This window comes from Chiloscyllium plagiosum, chromosome 10 (assembly GCF_004010195.1).
Source record: "Chiloscyllium plagiosum isolate BGI_BamShark_2017 chromosome 10, ASM401019v2, whole genome shotgun sequence".
In the NCBI taxonomy this organism is placed as follows: domain Eukaryota; kingdom Metazoa; phylum Chordata; class Chondrichthyes; order Orectolobiformes; family Hemiscylliidae; genus Chiloscyllium; species Chiloscyllium plagiosum.
This window is the reverse complement of record NC_057719.1, coordinates 33,561,331-33,587,887: the sequence shown is the minus strand read 5'-3', so window position 1 is coordinate 33,587,887 and position 26,557 is coordinate 33,561,331. Positions and strand designations below refer to the sequence as shown.

The following is a 26,557-nucleotide window of genomic DNA, read 5'->3' as shown; positions in this document are numbered from 1 at the left end:
GGTCAGAGCACTGAGTATAGGAGTTCAGAGGTCATGTGGCTGTGCAGAACATTGGTTAGGCCACTTTTAGAATATTGTGTGCAATTCTGGTCTCCTTCCTATCGGACGTTTGTTGTGAAACATGAAAGGGTTCATTAAGATTTGCAAAGATTTTGGAGGATTTGAGCTATAGGGAGAGACGGAATTGGGTGGGGCATTTTCTCCTGTTGCATCAGAGGCTGAGGGGTGACCTTATAGAGGTTCATAAAATCATGAGGGGTATGAATAGGATAAATAGTCAAGGTCATTTCCCTGGGGTGGGGGAGTCCAGAATTAAAGGTATAGGTTTGTCTCTCTCTGCGTCTCGATAACTTGCTTCTAGTTCCAATCTGCTCAGTTAGCTGAGAGTCAATCAGCTTCATTTGTAAACAACTTCTTGCTTTCTGATCATCTGTACATTCCAGGAATCGATAGCCCCAAAACAGAGTTTACAATAGGTACCAAATTCCTTGTCGTAAAGTAATTCTGGTAAATCCCTGCTTTTAAAAATAGTCCTTTCTCATTCTAATTTACAGCTCTTAAGCACACAAGAATCGAGAAGAAACAATGCACACTGCTACTACAAATGTGGTGGTGAAGAGAGTGAAAGTTTGTGGAGGCAGTGACAATCAATCGACTGCTTTCTCCTGGATGGTATCAAATCTTTTGGGTGTTCGAGTTGTACTCATCCAGACAAGTTGGAAATATTCCATCACACTCCTGACTTGTGTCTTGTATGTGATGGTCAGGCTTTGGGGAGTCAGGAATTGAGTTATTCACTGCTATTATAGCCATTGTATTTATATAGTTAGTCCAGTTTCCGCTTAATGTTGATCACCTGGAAATTGATAGTTGGGGATTCTGTGATCGTAATGCCATTGAATGTCAAGGGGAGATTGACATTGGAGATAGATATTTTCTGGCAATCAATGCATGCCACTTGCCTGGATGTTGTCCAGGTCTTGCTGCACTTGGACATACAGTTATAGAGTTATAAGAGATGTGCAGCATTGAAATAGACACTTTGGTCCAATTTGTCCATGCCAACCAGATATCCTAAATTAATCTAGTCCCATTTGCCAGCAATTGGCCCATATCTCTCTTAACTCTTCCTATTCATATACCCATCCAGATGCCTTTTAAATGCTGTAATTGTACCAGCCTCCAACATATCCTCTGCCAGCTCATTCCACACATGCCTGAAGAGTCGTGAATGCTACTAACATTCTGCAATCATTCCCATTTCTGACCTTGTGATGAAGGAAAGATGACTATTGAAGTAGGGTCCAGATTAGAGTGGTGCTGGAAAAGCACAGCAGGTCAGGCAGCATCAGAGGAGCATGAAAATCAACATTTCAGGCAAAAGCCCTTCATCAGGAATAGAGATTATCGAAGTAGCTGATAATGGTTGGGCCTAAGACAGCATCTTGAGGAACTCAAGGCGCATGTGGCACAATGTGTCAGAAGTTCCTGACTCTGGGTCAGAGGGTCCATGTTCAAGTCTCACCTGCCTCTAACATATCTAAATTGGTTAATTTTAGGGGAAAAAAAAAGCTTCTTTGAGGAAGCCCTGATGTCCTAGAGCAAAGATACCTTTAGCAACCAAAACCATTTTCCTTTGCGCTAGGCATGACTAACCATTGGAGAATTCAGCCCCTGATTTCCATTGATTCTACTTTTGCTAAAGTTCCTTGATACCACACTCAGTCCATGACATCAAGGCCACATTTGACTATCACTCTCACCTCACCTCACCTCTGGAATTCAGACCTTTGGTCCACATCTGAACCAAGGTTTTAATAAGGTCAGGTGCTGAGTGGCACTGGTGAAACCCAAACTATTCGTTAGTGAGCAGGTTATTCCTGAGCAACTGCTGCTCCATTGCACTGTTGATCACACTTTTCATTATTTTACTGATGATTGAGAGTAGATTGTTGGAATGGTAAATGGTGAGGTTGGGTTTGTTATGCTTTTTGGTCCAAAGGATACACCTGGGCAATTTTCCACATTGCCAGGCAGATGCCAGTGTTGTCAATATATTGGAATAGCTTGGCTAGGGGTACAGCAAGATCTAGAACATAAGTCTTCAGTACTGTTTTGAATAATATTTAAGCCAGAATATTTTCAGGGCCCATAGCTTTTGCAGTATCCAGTACCTTCACCTGTTGTCTTGATATCATGTGGAGTCAATTGAATTTGCTGAAGATTGTTAATCGTGGTGCTGGAGAGCACTGAAGGAGGCTAGGATGGATCATCCACTCAGCACTTTTGGTTGTAGATTGAAGCAAATGATTTAGTCTTACCTTTTGCTCTGATGTGCTAGGCTCTTCCATCATTGAGAATCATGATATTTGTGGAGCCTTCTCTTCCACTGAGTTATTTAATTGTCTGTCACCATTTATGACTGGATTGACAGGACTACAGAGCTTAGATCAGTGGATGATATTATTTGATCTTTAGAACTCTATTACTCATTAGTGTTATTTTCACTCCAATTGTTCATTTTCATAAATGGTTGTTACTTTATTTGGGTTTGTGCCTTTTCTTCCAAGAAAGAATAGTAGCTGTGCAGAAACAGGTCAAGTCATTCAATTGGTGTTGTACTCTATATAAGCTTTCTCTTACCTCTGCATCAATTCCTACTAGCAAATCTGTCTATTCCTATCTGTCACATTTGCTTATCTAGCTTTTCCTTGAATACATCTATGCTTCTTTCCTCAACTAATTAATGTGCCGCCATATTCCACATTCCAAACTCTGAGTAAGTTGCTCCTAAATCTCTTATTGTATTTATTAATAATTTATAGATGTCCTCTGGTTTTAGGCTCATCCAGATATGTTGCGCTCTGTGGTTTTCTCTCTGTGTGAAGAAAAGAATACATTTAGATTTCCAAGAAGGTCTAAACATTGGAATCTGTGTGTATTCAAGGAATATGAGGCTATTTGTCAGCTTTGTTTTAAGTGATTCCTGTAACATGGTGAATATGCTTTGTTTACATGTGGCAACCACAAGTGTACAAATTTAAATGACCAATGGGAAGATATTTGGTCTTATGTTTCAAGCCTATCAATTAACTGTGACACCTAGGAAAACCAAGTTCTCAAAAGAATATACCACACGGTCAGTTAGATTATAAATTATAATTAGTGAATTCCTGAAGCCTAGAGCTGTCTTTCTGGTCTGTCATATGTAGAACGTTATGCTGTATTTTGGATATTTGTGTCGCATATAATCACTGAATGAAGTCTGTTTTGGACCGGGTCCATTTGACCATTAAAATTGGATGATTAAACACTTACTACTGTTCATGTTGAGGCTTTACCTTGCACCTTCCTGAAGACAAGTGACACTGATCTTAGCTTGGGAGGACAGAATATGTTTGAGCCAAGTTAAAGGGAAGACAATTTGCTTTAGTGTTTGACCACCTTACATTATGGTACCAAAGAGGGACTGGGTCACAATAGTCTTCAGTGCATTCTCAGTTTTCAATTTTGCAAGGGTTGCATGTCGGCTGGTGGGTTATTTTCGCTACATGGTTTGCATGTATGTGAGCCAGTCAGATAGTCACATTATCAGAGCTCGCTGTATGATTGGCCAAGTGGCCACGGTTATCAGAAGATAAATAATTAATGTTTTCCCTCAATTACATTTTGCCCTATTCAGCCTGTCTATTTGAAATAGACAAGCAGGAGGCTGGGAAAACATAAGCCAGGCAACATCTGTTGATGTTTTGGATGTAACCCTTCTTCAAGCTGAATTTTTTAAAATGTTGTGTAGCTGTGGATGTGAAGTGTCATCAAAATGACAAGTTATAAGCAACCTTCACATTGATTACTGGTTTGTCACATGGGTGAACAACTTTAAAAACGCAATAGAGTTCTAGAGAGAAAATCAGTAAAGAGGAATTAAAATTGGACCTTTTTGTTTACAACGATCACTCTTTTCTGCAATGTTTTAAAAGTTTGTGAGAGTGTTATATAATCAAAGTTTCAACATACTGGAAAGTATTTTAGTTATGGTTTAATCTGAGATAAGAAACCTCTTATTTCAGTGAAGGTGAAGATCAGGATTACAGATGCTTGAACACAATGTGAATAGGTACTTTCAGGCTGAGGAGTCCGAGAACAACAGTAAGTGACAATATACTTCTGAGAAATTATTTAGGAGGTGTTTTTGTCAGTTGACTTGTGGATTGAACTGAAATTACAAGTGGTGAATTCCTGTAACTGTAACTGCACATTATGACCCTGACTGTGAGAATGGTTTCAAGGCACTGAAACAGTTTGATTACATTCTTTGTAATTGAGGTCCTTGAGATATAGATTTGGTGGATCACCTTTCATTTTGCAACACTAGGTGACCAAGAAACTCCCTGTCAGTAAACCAGTTCCTGCTGCATATGGTTGTAGTTATGTCTGCACTGTTGTTTTACAATCACTGGTTAGCTTTGCCATTAAGTAAATATTAAGTAAATGAGCAAAAATTAGAAATAGAAGGTATTCTGTATAATAATCTATTCTTTTAATTATTGTGAACAAAGCCCAGGTGTCAAATGAGAATTGATCGGCAGAGGTCTCCAATGTACTCCAATTTGTTTGCCAATGTCGTGGTAGTAACTTGATGATAAGAAATGTATTAGTCACACATGAGAAGCAATGTGCACTGTAGATATGTATCATTTTGGACAAAGATTCTCACTAATTTTCTAACACTCACTCGAAGAAAAAAGGGAAAAAATGCATTGGTGTTGGCCACAAAAATTCAATTGTTCTCAAACAAAATCATGTTTAAAAATTTAGTCAACCCACTTACTTTGCTTTAATTTAAAGACTGATTAATTTAAAGAATGAGAGGCTGTGGGTGGCCACATGATTCACATTATTATTAGTTCTTCCCCACTTGGATGGAATTTAACCAAGTATACACTGGCAATTATTTTCAGCGTTAATTTGAATGCTTGTGTTATAACAAGGTCCATGGTGAGATCCATTCCCAAGGTCACAAATGGCTTTTCTTTTGTTAAGCAAATCATTCCAGATGGATCAAAGCATCAGTAGGAAAGGATTATACATTTTTATCACAGCAGTCGTCTTACAAGACTGTAAGAAAGTGTCCGGCACACTCTTCAGATAAATGCTATGTACAATTCCAACCTATTATTTGTTTTTCTGCCATTCTGTGTGCAGTAAGTGTCATCAACATTGTTTACTTATGACCTTTCCCCCATATATTTTAAATAACTCAGTCATAGGACTTCAAGCTGATGATATCTTGATCATTTTCTGGAGATGGTGAGGCGGCTCTGGCTGCCTCATTGTACTGATCAGTTTGAATGCATAAAATGAATTGTATTAGTGTTTTTGAAGAAGAAAATGTATACTCAGCAATTAGAAATAACAATAACAATAAAGGCTGTGTCAATTGTAGTGGTATAAGAACTTCAGACACTTTGAGCCCAGGATGCAGCATCTGAGTCATTCAGATCTTGCATTCTTGTTGTCTCATCCTATTTTTAAATTTGCTTTGATCCTGTTATGGGGTAGACAAGAAAGTAGAATTCAGCCACTGTCTGATTTGCTTTGTTCTTATTGAAGGCGGGGCAAGCCCAAGGAGCTGAATGGCTTACTCCTACTCTTCATTTGTATATTTGTAACTGGACAGCTGCTAATTGGTTCAAGTATTGCATAACTATATAAAGCAATCAGAGTCAAGATGTGTGGCACTGGAAAAGCACAGCTGGTCAGGCGGCATCTGTGGAGCAGGAGGATCGACGTTTCAAGCATAAGCCCTTCATCAGGAATGTAAAGGGCTTCTGCCCAAAACATCGATTCTCCTGCTCCTTGAATTTGCCTGACTGGCTGTGGTTTTCCAGTGCCACATGTTTTGACTCTGATCTCGAGCATCTGCAGTGCTCACTTTCTCCAATACAAAGCAATCACTTCATCCTTGACTTGGAGGAACCGGTGTTGGACTAGTGAATAAAGTTAAAAGTCACACTAGGTTATAGTCCTCAGGTTTACTTGGAAGCACTAGCTTTCAGAGTGCTGCTTCTTCATTAGGTGGTTGTGGAGCAGGACCATTAGACACAGAATTTATAACAAAAGTTTATAGTGATACATTGAACAAACCTAGGTTGTAAAGTCTTTCATCATTTAGAATGGATTTGCTGGTTTCGGTTCTTCAACATGTAAATCCCAGAACTTCTTTAAAATCACATTGTCAAGATAATTTAAGGTTTTAGAACAAAAGGTGTAATCTCAGCTCAGACAATGCCTTACAGGTGTGAGTCAGACCAATCATGCATCAAACTGGTTGTATTTCCAAAGTGGAATTTATAAATATTTTATGGATTGACTGTCTGCATTGACTGCTTGCAGGTTCTGCATTTGTTGAGCAAAACAGAATGTATCTGCAAATATAATTCTGCAAATACAAGTTCACCCCATAAACTTATGTATCTGTGCGTGCAGGAGAGAGAGAGAGAGACAGAGTGAGTGCATGTGTGTGGAAGTGTGTGTGTAAGCTTGGTAAAATGTATGTGTGAGTGTGATGATGGGGCAAAAGCCTGTGAGAGAGTACATGTGTGGGTGAGAGTGTGGTAGGTGTATGTATATTTGCATGAGAGAAAGCTTGTGTATGAGAGAGAGGGTCTGTGTGAGTGTGAAGTGCATTGGGGACATCTGTAGTGTGATATGAACCCAAGGTCCCAGTTGAGGCTATCCTCATGGATACCGAACTTGGCGATCAGCCTCTGCTCGACCACTTTACGGGACAGGCAATAACACAAAGTGGCCAAGCAGAGGCTGATAGCCAAGTTCGGAATCCATGAGGTTAGCCTCAACTGGGACGTTGGGTTCATATCACACGACAGGTGACCACACTGCATTACTTACACACACACACACACAAGCTGTCTCTCGTACATACACCTACACACACTCACCCATGCATGCACATACACCTACCATACACTCACCCATGCATGAACCCTCACAGGCTTATGCCCCATCAAACTCACATACACACTTTGCCAAGCTTGGACACATACATGCACACATTCTCTTGCGCTCTCTTGAAATAGAACTGGTCTGACTCGCACCTTTTCAGGCATTGTCTGAGCAGAGATGTCACAGTTTATTCTAAAACCTTAAATTATACTGAGAATGTGACGTAAAAGAAGTTCTGGGATTTACATATTAATGAACTGAAACCAGCAAATCCATTCTAAAAGCTGAAAGACGTACAATCTAGGTTTGTTCAATGTATCAGTGTAATCTTTTGCTATAAATTCTGTGTCTAATGGTCCTGCTCCACAACCACCTGCAGAGAAAGCAGTGCTCCAAAAGCTAATGCCTCCAAATAAACCTGTTGGACTACCTGGTGTTGTGTGATTTTTAATTTCACCCTTGACCACAGCACATGTGATATGGTCTAAATATGATCTGGAAGCACTTTGAGAATTAAAAATAATGAATGCTGATGACTTCTGGGAAATCTGGCCAAAGTTGTCTTTCACCATTTCTCAAACAGGGAATGCATCTTGGAGTTTGAAACCTATACTGACTATCAGATGTCCTCATTGTCCCCATGAGCTAGATCATTCAGAAGTCACTGCTGCTGTTAGGTACTCTATTGCAGCCAAGTGTTGACCAGGATTTTGAAGGTCTGTATGTTGCACTCCTACATATCCAGTGCCTGAGCTTATGTGCTATGGAAGTAAATGAAACGTGGACAATTCTGCTCGATCCAGAACTCTCTGAGCAGGTCATGGTGAGGTCTGAATTCCCGACCAGGGTCAGTTATATCTGTCATCAGATGCCTGAATTTGTTCTGATACTATTACCTCCTCATCCTCAATTTTACTCTGTAATTCTCTATCTGTACTCCTTTGAACCACACTAAGGATGACATTTATCTGGAGTAATGTGCAGCGATAATGGTAATAGTAACAAAAATGCCCTGGGTTGCTTTTTTCTTTGACACTGACTAGTAAATCACTGTGTTCTTCTCATTTCATGATAAACAGAATGGGTTACATAGTTCACTGAAACAGAATGTAATTACGCAGTTACACTTTCACTACTGTACTCATTGTGATCTTGCTCCAGCTAACTTTGATATTCAGTAAGATATATTGCAAAAAGGAAATGACAGTCCGAGCATCAGTTTGAGGAAACCCTCCAGTTTTATATTGCCCATTGCTCTTGGATTCAGAACGTTCTGGGATAATGAACTGCAGTTAAAATTTACAATTTCATTTTCCCTGTTGTTTAGTCTTTTTACGTTCAAGTAAGTTTCTTATTTCTCAAGTCATCTGATTGATGTGTTCACCATTTTGGTAATTTATGCAAGTTTAATTGAGAAACAATTCACTGAAATATTAGCTTGAGTTCACTTTCTTTCACATCCATTTAATGTTAAGTCGCTGTTAAGTTTGATATGTTTAAGCTAATAGGTTTATTCCACCCCATCCCATATATTTTGCATGTGCTGCTCCTTGAGTGGGCTTGTGAATTACCAGTGACTTATTTTACCTACTCATCTTGCTCTAAAAGGGGTCATTCCTTTGAGAGACATGCAGATATTCTGTCTCATAGATTGAAACTTTGTAATCCTGCACTCACTATCCTAAAGCTTCAAGTACCTGGTTTTCAAAAGGACAATTACTGCGCTTCCTATTTTCTGTGTCGGCAAATACACTCCTCAGGTAACACCCAGATGTAAAAAGCAAAGCCATATATCAGTATGTACCCTTCACATTTTAAAATAAGTCTGCTCACATTTATCCAGCTTCTTCCCTTTCCTCTTTGATGCCTTTCCCTTCATCCACTTATCTAATCTGATCTTGAATGTTGGCTGGTTCCTCCATTACTAAACCCAGAAGTGTACAACTTCACAGGTCTGTACTCGGTTTTCATTGATTTGTGTATCTTTGGCCCCTTGTTCTTCACCTTTCTGCTGGACACAACCTGCTTGGTCTACCTGGCCCAACATTTTACTTCAAGTTTCTAAGATATTGTCCCATAATCTGATTATCTACTTTAAATAACTGAGTGCAAAACTTAAAAATTGCAATAAAAGCCCTTAAAATTGGAGCTTTCCAGCTCTCATTCATCAGGGTGAACTGCCAGAAAAAAAACTTTAGAAAGAAGGAAAAATTTGCACAATAGAACAGGGTGCTCATTTTTGATCTATTGTAGACATTGGGATGCAACAGGACCTGTTAATTGTGTTGGTTAACTATTTAAATACATATCGGTTAGGCCAAATCTGACTGTTATAGAGATGCAGTAATGATTTGTTTTCTCTATAGTGCTATACTCAGTGAAAAGGATATATTACTTTTACTGCCAAGTGATGTGGTTCTATTTGTGAATAAATGTAGATTCCAGCTCAGGTGAATGAATCACAGTGCCAACTCAACTGATATTCTTAAAGAGGTTTCCAGAGTAATTTTTATCCATACCAGACAGCCTCCAAGTGAAACTGTTACTTCACGATCTTGTGCATAGTATTGACCATAAATATTCTGAGATCCTTCGTGGTTTATATGGGGCTAATCATTATCACTTGGCTATTGTGTTCTGTATCTCTTGAGATTAGATCAATCCAAGGAACTGTCCAGTAACCTGTACCTCCAGTCCCTTTGCTCTTCCAGGATTCTGAGTTTGCTTTGCTCACATATGCAAGTTCGAAATCTTGCAGTAGAAATTATTCTCTGGTGGTGCCTATTATTTGCAATGTCTGTCTCTCAATTCCATTGACTACAAATAAACAGAATATCTATGGCTACGTATTAAAGGATTCCACCATTTCGTACCACCGTCCAAGAAATGTCTGATTCTGATTAATTAGCATTTTAAAGAGGTTGTGTAAAACATTGTTGCAGTCAGTGTGATCATTATGGTGTAAATAATCTGATAATAAATTAGATTACAACATTATATAACTTCAAAAAATATACATTTATCAAAATTTATAATTTCAAGATTTGTAAGACCAAAAGTAAATTGAAATAAATGTCAGAAGACATCAAAATACAATCAATTTGTAGTGTAGATTTACAGCTCACTGAAACCTGTTTATACTCTGTTTCAAACAGTCGAGTACATGCTTTTTAGAGTCATAGAGATGTGCAGCACGGAAACAGACCCTTCGGTCCAACTCGTCCATGCTGACCAGATATCCCAACCCAATCTAGTCCCACCTGCCAGCACCTGGCCCATATCCCTCCAAACCCTTCCTATTCATACACCCATCCAAATGCCTCTTAAATGTTGCAATTATTACCGGCCTCCACCACATCCTCTGGCAGCTCATTCCGTACATGTACCACACTGAGTGAAAACGGTGCCCCTTAGGTCTCTTTTATATCTTTCCTCTCGCCCTAAACCTATGCCCTCTAGTTCTGGACTCCCTGACCCCAGGGAAAAGACTGTGTCTATTTATCCTATCCATGCCCCTCATAATTTGGTAAACCTCGTAGGTCACCCCTCAGCCTCTGAAACTCCAGGGAAAACAGCCCCAGCCTGTTCAGCCTCTCCCTATAGCTCAAATCCTCCAACCCAGGCAACATTCTTGTAAATCTTTTCTGAACCCTTTCAAGTTTCACAACATCTTTCCGATAGGAAGGAGATCAGAATTGCATGCAATATTCCAACAGTGGCCTAACCAATGTCCTGTACAGCCGCAACATGACCTCCCAACTCCTGTACTCAATATTCTGACCAATAAAGGAAAGCATGCTAAATGCCTTCTTCACTATCCAATCTACCTGCGACTCCACTTTCAAGGAGCTATGAACCTGCACTCCAAGGTATCTTTGTTCAGCAACACTCCCTGGGACCTTACCATTCAGTGTATATGTCCTGCTAAGATTTGCTTTCCCAAAATGCAGTACCTTGCATTTATTTAACTTAAACTCCATCTGCCACTTCTCAGCCTATTGGCCCATCTGGTCAAGATCCTGTTGTTATCTGAGGTAACCTTCTTTGCTGTCCATTACACCTCCAATTTTGGTGTCATCTGCAAACTTACTAACTGTACCTCTTATGCTCACATCCAAATCATTTATGTAAATGACAAAAAGGAGAGGACCCAGCACCGATCCTTGTGGCACTCCGCTGGTCACAGGCCTCCAGTCTGAAAAACAATCCTCCACCACCACCCTCTGTCTTCTACCTTTGAGCCAGTTCTGTACCCAAATGGCTAGTTCTCTCTGTATTCAATGAGATCGAACCTTGCTAACCAGTATCCCATGGGGAACCTGGTCAAACGCCTTACTGAAATCCATATAGATCACATCTACTACTCTGCCCTCATCAATCCTCTTTGTCACTCCTTCAACAAACTCAATCAAGTTTGTGAGACATTATTTCCCACGCACAAAGCCATGTTGACTATCCCTAATTAGTCCTTGCCTTTCCAAATACATGTACATCCTGTCCCTCAGGATTCTCTCCAACAACTTGCCCACCACCGAGGTCCGGCTATTTGGTCTACAGTTCCCTGGCTTGTCTTTACCACCCTTCTTAAACAGTGGCACCACGTTAGCCAACCTCCAGTCTTCTGGCACCTCACCTGTGACTATCGATGATACAAATATCTCAGCAAGAAGCCCAGCAATCACTTCTCTAGCTTCCCACAGAGTTCTAGGGTGTACCTGATCAGGTCCTGGGGATTTATTCACCTTTTATGCATTTCAAGACTTCCTCCTCTGTAATATGGACATTTTGCAAGATATCACCATCTATTTCCCTACAGTCTATATCTTGCATATCCTTTTCCACAGTATGTACTGATGCAAAATACTTGTTTAGCATCTCTCCCGTTTTCTGCGGTTCCATACAAGGCCGCCTTGCTGATCTTTTAAGGGGCCCTATTCTCTCCCTAGTTACCCTTTTGTCCTTAATGTATTTTGTAAAAGTCCTTTGGATTCTCCTTAATTCTATTTGCCAAAGCTATTTCATGTCACCTTTTTGCCCTCCTGATTTCCCTCTTAAGTATACTCCTACTTCCTTTATACTCTTCTAAGGATTCACTCGATCTATCCTGTCTATACCTGACATATGATTCCTTCTTTCTCTTAACCAAACCCTCAATTTCTTTTGTCATCAAGCATTCCCCATACCTACCATCCTTTCCTTTCACCCTGACAGGAATATACTTTCTCTGGATTCTTGTTTTCTCATTTCTGAAGGCTTCTCATTTTCCAGTCATCCCTTTACCTGTGAACATCTGCGCCCAATCAGCTTTTGAAAGTTCTTGTTGCTTGCTTCCATTCCACTTGTGATGAAACCCTGAAAGGAGAAAGCTATTTCAGTATCTTTGGTACGCGCATTGCATAGAATGTGAATTTAGTCATAGAAATGTGGTTTTGCATGGCTTCTTTATAGTATTTTTGATTATTTTTTAGATATTCAGACTGCATTCCTCGTATACTGGTATTAACTCCTGTGTAACAATAGTGCATAGAGAGTGTGGTGCTGGAAAAGCACAACAGGTCAGGCAGCATCCGAGGAGCAGGAAAATTGAGATTTCTGGCATAAGCCCTTCATCAGGAATAAGGCTTGTGGGCCAGGTGTTGAGAGATAAATGGGATGGGCTGTGGTTGGGGGAAGGTAGCTGGGAATGCAATAGGTTGATGAAAGTGGGGGAGAAGGTAATAGCTTGGAGAGGAGGGTGGGTGGGTAGATGGGAAAGACGATGGACAAGTCAGGAGGGCGATACAGAGTGAGATGCTTGGGACTGGGCTAAGGTGTGGGGAGGGATGATGTGGAAATTGGTGAAATCCATATTAATCCCATGTGGTTGCAGGGTCCCAAGGCGGAATATGAGGTGCTCTTCCTTCAGGTGTTGGGTGGTAATGGTTTGGTAATGGAGGAGGCCCAGGACTTGCATGTCCTTGGTGGAGTGGGAGGGGGAGTTGAAGTGTTCAGCCATGGGGCAGTGGGGTTGGTTGGTGCGGGTGTCCCAGAGATGTTCTCTGAAATGATCCGCAAGTTGGCGTGCTGTCTCCTCGATGTAGAGGAGACCACATCGCGTGCAATGGATGCAGTAGGTAACATTGGTGGAGGTACAGGTAAATTTTCTGTCAGATGTGGAAAGATCCTTTAGGGTCTTGGAAGGAGGTAAGGTGGGGGAGGTGTGAGTGCAGGTTTTGCACTTCCTGCATTGTCAGGGGAAGGGGCCAGGAGTGGGAAGGGGGCTGGTAGTGGGTGTGGATCTGGCAAGGGAATTGCAAAACCTGTCGCTACTCCTCCCCCCTCACTTCCACCATACCCCCCTCCCATTTATCTCTCAACTCCCAGTCCACAAGCCTCATTCCTGATGAAGGGCTAATGCACAAAACGTCGATTCTCCTGCTTCTCGGTTGCTGCCTGACCTGCTGTGCTTTTCCAGCACCACACTCTCAACTTTGATCTCCAGGATCTGCAGTCTTCACTTTCTCCTGCATAGACAATGTGGTATTCTTGCTGAATTTTAAACTTTTTTTTTGGCTATATGTCAGTCATGTTGCCCTCCACCAGCAACATAACAGCTCACCATCCAAAATGCCACAATGCTCTCAGCACATAGCTGGAATGGCTGACACCCTCTAGCATGTACAATATCATTCTCTTATTCGAGTTGCTGTTTAACTACCATGACACAGTTTATCTGTAACTAGCTACATCTTATCTAAGCACGCTTTGTACTTTACTGCTATCCTGTCTGTAGTGCCCACTGTGGATCTGCAGCTTGGCATTTTCCAATAGGGAAACATCACAGTTAGATAAATCCAGAGACAAGCTTTTATTTCCAGGCAGCACAATGGAATACAAATAAAATGAATAAAGGCTGAATTTTACCCCCACAATGGAGATGAAATGTTGCCATCATGAGCAACAACTATTTTATAATCTGTGATTACCTACTGTAATCTTCCTTCAAAATCAGGTTCTGTCTAACTTATAGTGCCCAATGCAACTGAGCTCTGACATCCTTCTGGGGGAGCACCCTTGTCCTTGGAAGTCTTCTCCCAATTTGTCTACTTCCTCAGCATCTATTACGTTGCTCCAGTTGTGCAGAGCACAGTACTCCAGGAAGATGTGGCACACTCTAGGCTGGACTACAAGGATGCCATGTAAGGCTACTGACTGAACATTTGTTCCAGTTCCAGGCCTGCTTGGAGCACAGGCATCATTGTATCTGCACTCCGCATTAGACAGGGTGTCACTCGACATGTTTCAGCCATTGTCACAGCTGGTAGCCCTTATCCATCAAGAATTCACCTTGAGGCACCTGGCCTCAAATGCACCAGATACAAGATACCTCCAGGATGCAGCTGCTGAGTAACCTGCAAGAAGTGATGTTCACAGATGACCTGCATGTTAAATGAATCAAAACCCTTTGTTTCTGAATTCTGCAGCATAATGACACTGACCTCTCAGTGCCATGTTGTGTGCAGTCAATTCCATCTTTTCCAAGTTCTACTGTCTGGAGGATAGCACTAACCTTCTCATCTGGAAAATAAAATGAACCCATGTGATTTTGCGTAAACAGCACTGGTAACTGTCCTGATGCATTTGTGGGATATGGCTGAGATTCCATACAGGTCACCTGTCACTCCCTAAAAGGAGCCATTAACACAGAAGTTCAAACTGGCTGTCACCTGCACAGCTCTAGGGAGAGGACGGACGTACACACACACAGACAGACAGACACATATACCCCTGGCACTGAGCCATCTTTGTGTGTCTGGGGACATGCAGAGCCTATGCTGATATGCACCTTGATCATCTGCAGGGGTCCTGTAGACCAGTCACGTCCTGTGATGTTGACCCTGTGGTTGTGATAGCTGAGCAGCAAGCTCCTCTTCCTCCTAGACTTGTCATCAGCCCTGGCCATTGTGCATCTGCCTTCAACTGGCAATGTAGGGAGTCAAGCAGGTTTTAACTCTGAGAATAGTCAGTTGTGAAATATCCTGCAGGTGAGGGCTGCCCACAGTGAGGCATGTAGAAGCCCAATAATGAGGACTATTTCTTCATTCATTCAGCTTCAGCCTCAACAATGTGAAGGCTGTACACTGATTGCATGACCAATACACTTCATCAAAACTTGTTCCCCATCCCAGACCCACTCCAACCATAACTCACCATCATAGTCCATTATAATACAATACAGATGATGAAGCATTTGCCTTGCCTCCTGCAACACCTTGCTCATTTTTGGCCCTCATTCATCTCCTTAAATCATTGGTTTCTCATGAAGCAGGAATTAAAGACAATATTCAATTTGCTGGGACTAATGGCAAGGTGCAAATCAGCTTTGACCTACATTTGAACCCAAAGAATGTTCACTCTACATGCATTCCAAATGGACTATGAAATGGTTGTAAATATAATGTGGCTTCAGTTTACATGTTTCATGGATTTGCACCTTCAATATTCTAGCCTGCAGCAGACATGGATCTCCAGTTTTTGCGAATATACGCATTAAACGGACAGTCTGCCCATTTATTCAAGCCATTTTCCAGTTATAGTTAGTGTCTTTGGATTCTTGATGCTTTTCTCGATCTCCTCCACCCTTCTTTAGCACCAAACCCATTCTTTCCTGGCCCCCCCCCCCAACTGGATTGAATTTGCCCCAGAGCTCTGACCAACTTTGAGTAGCCAATGGACTGTGAGTGAGAAGTGATGAAATTGGGATCTCTTGACTGAAAGCAGCACCCCTTTTGACCATAGCCTGATGACAACCAACCTGCCCGCCTTCTCAGAGAGAGACTGTACTGAAAGCTCATGTGCACAGCAGTACAATAGCCTTTAACCTCTGACTGAAGGCACTAACATCCATTGCACAGCAAAATAGAGATGTTGTATGAATGTGGGCAAGTGCTCAGTGTGTGAGTGCCAATTGAGCAGCCCTGAGATGCGGCCGAGCCACTGGCAAACTGGGATCTGTTCCTGCATACTGTGACCCTGCAGCAGCTTTTCAAATGTTAGTTGCTTGTCCACCCGATGGTGTAAGTTTCCTGCAAGAGGACCAGAGAGGTGCTATGAGGATCCTGAGGAGTTGGCAATTATCAGATACCACCTGCCTTGGAAATGCATGCGGCTGGTGCCTGTGGCTCATCCCTGGGATGCTGTTGCATGGCAAACAACATGGATACTCTGTGGTCAGTGGTGAACTGAAGTCAAAAGTACCTGCTCTGCTTGCCTTTGTCTAAACTTTGTCATTTTTTTTGCTATGATGGTAAGATAGGAAACTGAATATTAATGAAGTGAGCTGAGTACTTAATTAGATTGTTAACATGCACTAATTTTCCTTTAATAGGCAACTCTTTATTAAATGCCTGGAACTTAGTTAAAAGATGTAGTGAAAATCTCTTAACATTAAAATGGGCATCACTGGACCTTGCACATTTCTCACTGTTGTCCATTTCATTCAGATTCTGCCTGTGTTGTTCAGTGATCAGAATTTCTGTGGAAAAAATGTTTTTTAATGAATTCTGAACATGTAATTTTGAAGTACTCAATTTAGAAATGGAGGTACCAATGCCAAATGTGCCTTTTGCCAATTGCATTCTCCTTTCTGTGCCCTCTCAAAAGCAAAACAATTGGCACAAACTGTTGGCAGTCTTAACCAAATGCACAAGATCAAAGGCAGGTGTCTCTGTTTGCCGTTTTAATGTACCTGATATGAAAAACTGGCAAAAGCTTGTCAACAGCTTCAAATGAGCTGACAATGTAGAAACACTAATATTGTGACAATATTCTCATCCTTCTCTAAGGTTTCATTTCACATCCATCACAATCAGTGGATAGAAAATCAAAGCAGCAGATATGACATTCCAAATTACCTGCTCCCCAGGAGCATGATCGTGATAATTATAGTCAGGAGCTTGTGGGTTCTTCACAATTTGAGACATAAGTACATACAATCATTTTAGCAGTTTGTGGCAACAGCAGTCCCTTGTTCACTGAGAAAGTGGAAATGTAATGGTAGTCTTTGAATTCGAAGTCTAACTCTATCCCACACCTGGGGAGAAAGTGAGGACTGCAGATGCTGGAGATCAGAGCTGAAAATGTGTTGCTGGAAAAGCGCAGCAGGTCAGGCAGCATCCAGGGAACAGGAGAATCGACGTTTCGCGATTCCTGAAGAAGGGCTTATGCCCGAAACATCGATTCTCCTGTTCCCTGGATGCTGCCTGACCTGCTGCGCTTTTCCAGCAACACATTTTCAGCTCTATCCCACACCTGTCATTCCCCCAGCCCTCTAGGAGCTAGATACGTATTTGCATCATATTTGCAAAAAAAAGCCATTCAGCCCAGCAGGTGGTTGCCAGCATTCCATGCAAATCACCTCCCACACTATTTCATTTAACCCTCCATTTCTGTCTCCATCTTGCATTCATTGAAAGTATTGCCCCTAACAACTGTTATGGTGTGTGATGCATTTCAACCACAGTCTACGAAAATAAGTTCCTCGAATTCTTTTTCATAGTTTTCAATGAGACTTGCATTTATGATGTGGAGGTGCTGGTGTTGGACTGGGCTGGACAATGGTAAAAATCACACAACACCAGGTTTATAGGCAGGACTATAACCTGATGTTGTGTGATTCTTATATTTATGGCCACTAGCCGATAATGAAAGGATATATTGATAGATCAATGTGAAGTCAGTGGAGAAAGCTCAATTGAAACACAGAAAGCTCAATTGGAACTCTTGACCTACCCTCCCTCTTAAATACTCTCTTTAATTGTCTCCTACCCCATTACAGCTTCCCTGGCTTTGAATATAGTACTTGCTCTAGCTTACAGAAACTTTGGTTTCTGAACTCCTAAACTTCCCATGAGTGACCCCACTTTGTTAAAAAGGTGGGACTGTCATTTGGGATATCTCGGGTAGATCCACTGCTACCAATCCTTATTAATCTGTTAAGTTACTGATATCGTGTGGGGAAGGGTTAGGTAGAATATTGGCTCAATCTTGATGAATAGAAAATAAGTTTATTGCTTAATAGCTAGTCACATTACATTAGAGATGCTTGATATTCTCTGGTGAGGTATCAGTCTCAACTTAGCAGCAAGAACAGATAACTGCATTAAACAGTATTGGTAGCAATCATTTAAAGCACTACACTCACTGCTCGTTCTTCACAGCTTCACTATCCACCAATTCGTGCACTCATGAGGTCAATCCCAGGCGGAATTTTTTTCTGTCATTGAAAGGTTTTGACAAATTGCTCAGCCTTGTAGATAGGAATTTCTATCCTAGCACAATCCTTGTTTTAGTTCTGTCGAGCTGAGGTCCATGCCCCTACCCAGTGCAGATAACAAAAACTCAGTGTTGAAGGACTAAAAGAGAACATGTGGAGAAAAGCTGTAGCACCTCCCAGCAGCAGTACTTTATATCCGAATGGGTGGAGCTTATCTTGTAATGTTAGTAAACTCTTCCAGTGCCTGATTCTCAGAGTATTATTCAGACCATGCAATAGGGTTCTACCATTGAAGCAGTATTGCCTAGGATTTGAGAGCCACAGTGGAAGATTGAGCTTGGAGTTCATACCAAGAATCAGAGCAATCAGCAGAAGGAAAGTCTATATCAATTGTAAATCTATCTCATGGTAGTGTAGTGTGAACAGCGTACCATATAAGTGCGTGTAAGTGGTCGTCATCTGTAGGATGTTTGGAGTGTGTTTTTTGTGTCTAGTATCTGGTGAATTTTAGATTTTGTTAGTGAGTAACTCTTGGTCCAGTGGGAAGTTTCCAGGAAGCTGGAAGCTGTATTTTGTAGTAGTTCTTTCCTTGCCTAAAGAACAGGAATTTCCATAGAACCTTTCATTACCTCTCGATAATGTAAAACAGTGTATAACATATGAAATTTTTTTTGATATGCAGTAGCTGTTGTGATCCAATTTTAATTTGTGGGCGGCACGGTGGCACAGTGGCTAGCACTGCTGCCTCACAGCGCCAGAGACCCGGGTTCAATTCCCGCCTCAGGCGACTGACTGTGTGGAGTTTGCACGTTCTCCCCGTGTCTGCGTGGGTTTCCTCAGGGTGCTCCGGTTTCCTCCCACAGTCCAAAGATGTGCAGGTCAGGTGAATTGGCCATGCTAAATTGCCCGTAGTGTTACGTAAGGGGTAAATGTAGGGGTATGAGTGGGTTGCGCTTCGGCGGGTCGGTATGGACTTGTTGTGCCAAAGGGCCTGTTTCCACACTGTAATGTAATGTAATGTAATGTAATCTAATCTAATGCACAGTTTTCAAAAGGTGCTTGGATTATTCAATTCAAACAAAGCAAATGGCCATTAGCAAAGGCATTCTTAGACAGATAAACTTGTCTGCTTCTGGTACCAAGCACTTAAATGTTTCACTTTTCTCAGCCTTTCTTTCTAAACTGTACACCACCTGAAGGGAACACAATGTTCATTGGGCATCATAGTAGTCTCGGACCATAGAACCACGTCAGTGCCATACAGCCAACTGAGCTTGCAATATGGTCATGGCTGATCAACATTCAATACTTGTTTGTAATTTTGCTCACTGAGCTGGAAGGTTTGTTTGCAGATGTTTCATCACCATTCTAGGTAACATCATCACCATTTACCAACCTCCGATAAAAGAACCGGAAATAATGTCACCCACCTTAACAGACAAAGACACACAAATAGAAAACTGGACAGAACCCAGTGCTTCATCAGAGGCTGACTGATGACATTACCTAGCATGTTGACAAGACATCTGAATGCAAACCCTCCAACTCAGCAAGCAAACGTACAACCTGAACCTCAACCTGATCTACAAATCTTCTCAAAAATCACAAACCCTTCAATATATTTTACTCGCTCCATCTTGATAAGACTACACACCACTGCAATCAGAAATCCATCAATCTCTACTCAAAGACTAAATTTCCACAGCCTCTGTGGTAAGGAAATCCAAAAGTTCACAGCATTCTCAGTAAAAATAAAAATTCCCTGATCTCGAGCCTAAGTAGCATCGCCCTTTCATTTAAATTGTGCCCCTGATTCTTGACTCCCCAATCAGGGGAAACCTCTTTTACATATGTACCATGTCTATCCCTTTACTTATTTTGTAAGTTTCAATGTTCTCATTCTTCAAAGCTCGAGAAGAATAAAGGCCCAGTTTGCTCAATCTTCAAAGGACAATCCTGTCATCTTGGCAAGAAGTCTGGCAAACCTTTGTCATGCTCCTTCTATGACAATGATACCTTTCCTACAATAAAAATGCACACAGTAGTCCAGGTGTGGTCTAACAAAGCTCCTATACAATTGGAGCAAGTCTCCATACACCAAACGTTATACTCAAATCCTCTTGCAATGAATTTGATGCAGGTAATTGCCTTGGAGCTGACGCATTCTGGGAATGTGACTTTGTAGTTGCAGTGTTAACAAAGACAGTCCTAAAGAATTGTTCATAGGCTGATACAAAAAGTGCCTAAAAGGTGCTTGGGATGTATTGTGCCACCTCATTGACTGGAATAATTAAAATAATGTCCTGATTGAGAAGCAGAGCACCAATCTAATTGTATTGATGATTCAGTTTGACAAAAAATCTTGCAATTTGTTATGTTGACTCACTATGTTTTGTCTTGCAAAATAATCAGTAAATTTCTTTAATTACAATTTTATCCTAATAGAACAATGAGTCCTTTTTTTCCCCAGCCCACTGCAGATAAGTGTATTCTATCAAGGCATCTTCTCAGCAAAGCAGTGGTGCAGGATGAGACAATTATCAAAGATGTAGCTTTGTGAACAGCAGTGAAATAATTCCTGATTACCAACATTTCCCAGTGTAGAAGTGGCTTTTCAATCATGTTGGAAAGGAGTTTGGGGAAGAGTCTTTAATGTGAAAATCATTGACCAGAGGAGACTGGGAATGGGATAGTTGTAGGTTTTTCTATTGAAATGAAACTTGTCAAGAAATTTACTAGAAGGGAGTGTTTTGTCATGGTAATATATTGTAAGCTAAACCCTGGTCAGCTGTAGACAGACCTTAGTGGTGCTCCAGGAAATGCATACCTTTTCTCAATGGGTTAGGTAATTTGAACAAAAAGAATGAACATCTGTATTTAGGGAATACTTTTCTAATATGTGGCAATGCTTTTCTTGAACACTTTCTTTCTTTCAAATATAGATTGGAATATTTGCTCTTTTTACTACTTGCCCTCTCATGTACTTATCTTTTTCTTTTTAAATGAATTTATGCTACTTGCCTCAACTACATCCTATTTTTCAATCACAAAATGAATTTGAAACTATTTATTAATATTTTCTGTTTAACTCTTCCAACTTTCTGTTCTTGCTTTTACTGACACTTATAACTAAGCTAGGCGCAGGATTGGCCATTTCACACTCTTCAGCCTGCTCTACTATTCGTTATGATTGTGGCTGACCCATCTCAGTCTCAACTCCACTCTTCTGCTCTCCATGACTCTTCAACCAATTAATTAAAAATGTGTTTACCTCCTCCTCACATTTACTCAGTGTGCCAGCATCCTGTGCACTTGGAATAGTGAATTCCAGAGATTCACCACCCTTTGAGCGAAGTAATTCCTCCTCATCTGTTTTAAATCTTCAACCCCTTATCCTAAAACTATGACCTCTCATTCTAGATTTTCCCCCATGAGAAAACACCCTTTCTACATCCACATTGTCATTTCCCTTTAGTAAATTGTACAAGTCAATTAAATTTCTGCTCATTTGTCTAAACTCGACAGAGTACACCTTTCAGACTCTCTTCATAAGACAAAACTCTCACATCTCGAATTGAGTTAATGAACCTCCAATACAATCGTTCAATGCTTAGCACTGCTGCCACACAGTGCCACGAACCCGGGTTCAATTCCAGTCTCTGACGACTGTCTGTGTGGAGTTTGCACATTCTCCCCGTGTCTCCTCTGAACCAGTTTAGGTGAATTGGTCATGCTAAATTGCCCAGAGATGTTCAGGGATGTATAGGTTAGTGCAATAGTCAGCGGTATAATATAGAGTAATAGGTTAGGGGAATGGGTCTGGGTGGGTTACTCTTCAGAGGGTTGGTGTGGACTCGGTCGGCCAAATGGCCTGTTTCCACACTGTAGGGATTCTGTGAAATACTCCAGCTGCAGTCTCATTATTGCCTTATACAGTTGCAGCAACACTTCTCCTTTAACATTCCTTTAACAATAAGTAACAAAATTCTATTTACTTTCCTTAGTATCTGCTGTACTTGCGTACTAGTTTTGTGATTCATGCACAAAGACATTCATATCCCTCTACACCAAAACACTTTGAAGTTGCTATCCATTCAGATAAGTTGCCTTTCTATTCTTCCAAGCAAATTAGATAACCTCATGCATTCATATTAAACTCCATCTGCTAAATTTTGGATCATTTGCCTAACCTATCCATTTCCACTTGTAATTCTTTTTGTTTCTTTATTACAGCTTCCTTTCTCACCTATTTCAGTTTCATTTGCAACTTTGGCTATAGTGCCTTCTATCCCTGCATCCAAGTCGTTGTAAATAATTGTTACAGCGAATTATTATGATGTGATACTCTCTAATCAAACCTCTTTACCTTGCATACCACACAATTATTGTGGTGTGAAGTTCTTGATTTCTGCTTTTAAATAACATTATGGTACTTTGAACATTAATGTTCTCTACTGTCAAAAGTTAGGCTAACACCATTAAATGTGCAATGAACAGAATTCACTTCTTAAACCATTTGCATGAAATAGCTCTATTCCTATCTTCAAATGTTTCCTAAAACCTAACTCTTTTATCATGTGATCAGCTTCTTCTCCCTTTCCTCTTCAAGTGAATTATATTGAAATAATCTTTTACATGCAGAATGCTAATGTAATTTATAAATGTAAATTATTAATGCAGGAATCTGAGACACATTGAGAGTGAACCCGAGTCAAAGAACTCCTTGAAGTTAACGGCACGTTCCATCAATTCCTCTACTTTAATTGGAACAAGGTCCCATTGGGGAAAGTGGAGCTTTAAAAATGATTTAAAATGCTGAATGTCTTGCAGGTTCAAGACCATTTTTCATCTAATCAGATATGTTCACAGGTCACTAAGGAATCTTCTCTATATTGGTATGTTGCTAATCTATAATATATCATTGATGACAGCATAAAAGTGACCCAGGGCCACCCAAAGTCATCTATCTAAGTTAACCTGATAGTATGTATCAGGAGATAATGCTGGGTTGATCCCATCCCTGCATGTATACTATCCTTCAGGCAGAAGGTGCATGGCTACCACAGGTAAGACATTATTTTTATTAATAAATTGTTCTGTATCTATGTAAAATGTTGTTGTTCCTGCTGGGGGACAAAAATATCAAGTTGTTCATCAAATTTGATTAGTAGTTCTAACTGCTGAATTGAATGAATAATTATAAAATTCGTAACAAACTAAAGTGTTTTTTTAATGTTTATTAATGGCATTTTGCAACTACATCAAACTCAAGTTGCTTATTTGCTGTTCCCTGAACCACTTTCTTTGAACAAATTGCAAATGTGAATCTTTAAATCTGCAAATTTATTTCAAGGTTTCCTCCATAAAGAACAGGGAAAAAAATGCATTTGTACTGTGGCTCAATTTATCAGAGCATGCTATACAGCTTTCGCTACTTTGGAAGTATTGTCACTGTGTAATGTAGCAAAATGGTGTCAATTAATTTCCCCACATTGGGGTTCCAGAAATATTTTTAAAAATCTGCTTTTGTTATAAGTTTAGGAGTAAATATTGTCCATTTCAAGACAATCTGTCTTTATTCCTGCACTATTGATAATGATTAGACTGTTCATCTGACATCCAATATCAGATGAGCACAAATTTCCTCCAATTAAATAGTGACAAACTGAAGCCATTGGTTGGAATACTCCCAGGCCTTAGTCAACATGGGAAATGGTGACAAATGTTGGAAAATACAACAAGAATGAAAAAAAAAGTCTGTGACATTGAGAATTAAACTCTGCTTCTCCCTTAAAGATTTCAGGACAAGATCTCATTGAGCAACTATTGCTTTATTTTCCATGCTTTTGTGTCTTGTCAATACCCCTATCAGCATCTATTTGCAATTCTTCTATCTTCTCCCAAGAAACTAGATGTTCACAATTCTTGACTTGAAAGTCAGTGTGGTTACCTGGGCAGAGGCAGCTCATCACTTCCCTTCACTTTAATGTTCCTTCTCTCAAATGTCCTTAATTGCTTATAGTCCATGTCCCCCTCCACTCTTTGTCTGTTGAAGTTGGCATTGGCAAACTCACCACAGTATCATGACTGATCTTGAACCAACTTCAGAATCCACTTCAGCCCTTCTGGACTTCACTTTGCAGCTCAGGACTATCCTTGATTTGTACGCGCTTGTCAGGTCACATTGTGCCTAGAAACCTACATGCATCTAAACAGGATGTATCATTGGGCTTCTATGCTTGAAGGTCCTGACAGTGGAGGAATGTCACGTCTCCTGCCACTTGATTCCATGAAAATGACACTAAAGAAGCCAGTTGTTTAAATTGAACTGAGCAGCAGAAGGTGTGTTTGAAAATTGTTGTGAACCAGGACTGGACACCAGCAGTGAAACTTCCTGAAAAATCAGAAAATCCCAGCCCATTGTTTTGGTTCCCATTTCCATTGACTTCCTTGGATAATCTGAGATTAAGGCAATCATTTGAAACCTTAGTGTCACCTTTTTCAATCTCAGGAGGTGCCTCCAAGCTCATCTTGATGCCTTGACTAAGACTGTCTATCTCCATAAATTGCAAGTGTGAAGTTTTAAATCTGCAGATTTATTTCAAGGTTTTCTCCATAAATAACTATGAAAAACTTACCCTCATTTTCAGCTCATTTGCTAAAGCCCTTAATTAGGCTTTTTCAACTTTTTTATTCCTATTCTACCATTGATAAGCCTGAGTGTCTAAAACTCTGCTCTCCATTTCATAACTCGGAGAAAATTTCATTCACCTATCATCCCTGTGCTCATTGACCTACATTTCAGTCCTGGTGAGAATAATTTAAAATTCTGATCCTTGTTTTCAAATTATTTTGTGAAATCGTACTTCTCAATCTGTTCCAGCTCCACAATCCTGCATGATACATCCATGCCTTTTGAATTCTGTCTTTGGATGAATCCCCGATGTTAATCTCTCCATCACTGGTGGGTTGCACTTACAGTTGCCTAGACTCCAAGCTCAGCCCTCTCCATATCACTAAACCTCCTTGCCTTGCTTTAATCTTTTGGGTGGCACGGTGGCTCAGTGGTTAGTGCTGCTATGTCATAGTGCCAGGGACCTGGGTTCGATTGCTACCTCAGGTGACTGTGTGGAGTTTGCATGTTCTCCCTAATACATTGCAATTTATGGAGATAGACAGTCTTAGTCAAGGCATCGAGATGAGCTTGGAGGCACCTCCTGAGATTGAAAAAGTTGACACTAAGGTTTCAAATGATTGCCTTAATCTCAGATTATCCAAGGAAGTCAATGGAAATGGGATGCGGATGCTCCGGTTTTCTCCCACAATCCAAAGATGTGCAGTTTAGATGAATTGGCCATGCTAAATTACCCATAGTGTTAGGTTTGTTTGATGGGGTAAATATAGGGTAGGGGAAAGGGTCTTCAGAAGGTTGGTGTTGACTTGTTGGGCCAAATAGCCTGTTTCCATACTACAGGTAATCTAATCTAAAGCAATACTTCAAGCCCATCTCTTTGAAAATTTGTCGTATTCATTCTTCAGGCTAATTCTCATAGGCTTGTCTCCTTTTTTTCTCTGTCACTACCTTCAAACCTATCCCCAAACATTCCTCTCTTACTTTAGCCTCTACTACAGTTTTCTTCCTTTGGTTTTGGTTATATAGGCTGTACAATATGGAAACTGTTCCTCAACATTCTCTGCCTCTTCACACTTTCAGATTAACCTTAAAGCCTGTTCAAAATGGATGGCTTTTTTGATGATCCCTTTGAAACCTCTCTCTAAATGATTCATTTGACTTGATGTCAACTTGTAGATTCAAATTCTTTTGAGAAAAATCTCCCAAAACAATTAATAGGATTATCAAAAAGTGAAGGTCAAGTCAATGGAGTAATTGGGTGCTCAGTGAAGGTTAGTTCTTGTTGTGAATGACAATAGTATTTGCTAAAGTCATGTATCTCTCTTGAATGTATGACTCAGCTAAAAGTGTTTCCATAAGCCAAACTGACACTTGTATGTTTGTAATTGTAGTTGACTTGTTTTCCCCAATCAGTGTCGTACAATTCCTCCATATTGTATAAGGCTGTTTTAAGTCTGAATATGTCGATGCTGAGGAGGGTATTGAGTAGGATCCACTATTATTCTGACATGTGTGCTTGGTAGCTGAGGATTGCAAAGGAGTGAGACATAGAATTTGTGTATATGGACTAAAATACATCTGGTTTAAGACAAGAGCCTTTTATTAAATTCCGAGGTGGTATTGCTCTGTTACGCTGGACCAAACAGATTTATAGATCTCAGCCCTGAAAGAGGATAGAACAGCAAATCTACGTTATAGTTGGT

At 40.5% G+C, this 26,557-nt stretch overlaps 1 protein-coding gene across 7 annotated transcripts in view; it reads left to right on the top strand.

The window, feature by feature from the left end:
• mdga2a (MAM domain containing glycosylphosphatidylinositol anchor 2a) overlaps positions 1-26,557 on the top strand; it is a 932,327-nt gene that overhangs the window by 70,776 nt on the left and 834,994 nt on the right. The window lies entirely within an intron of this gene.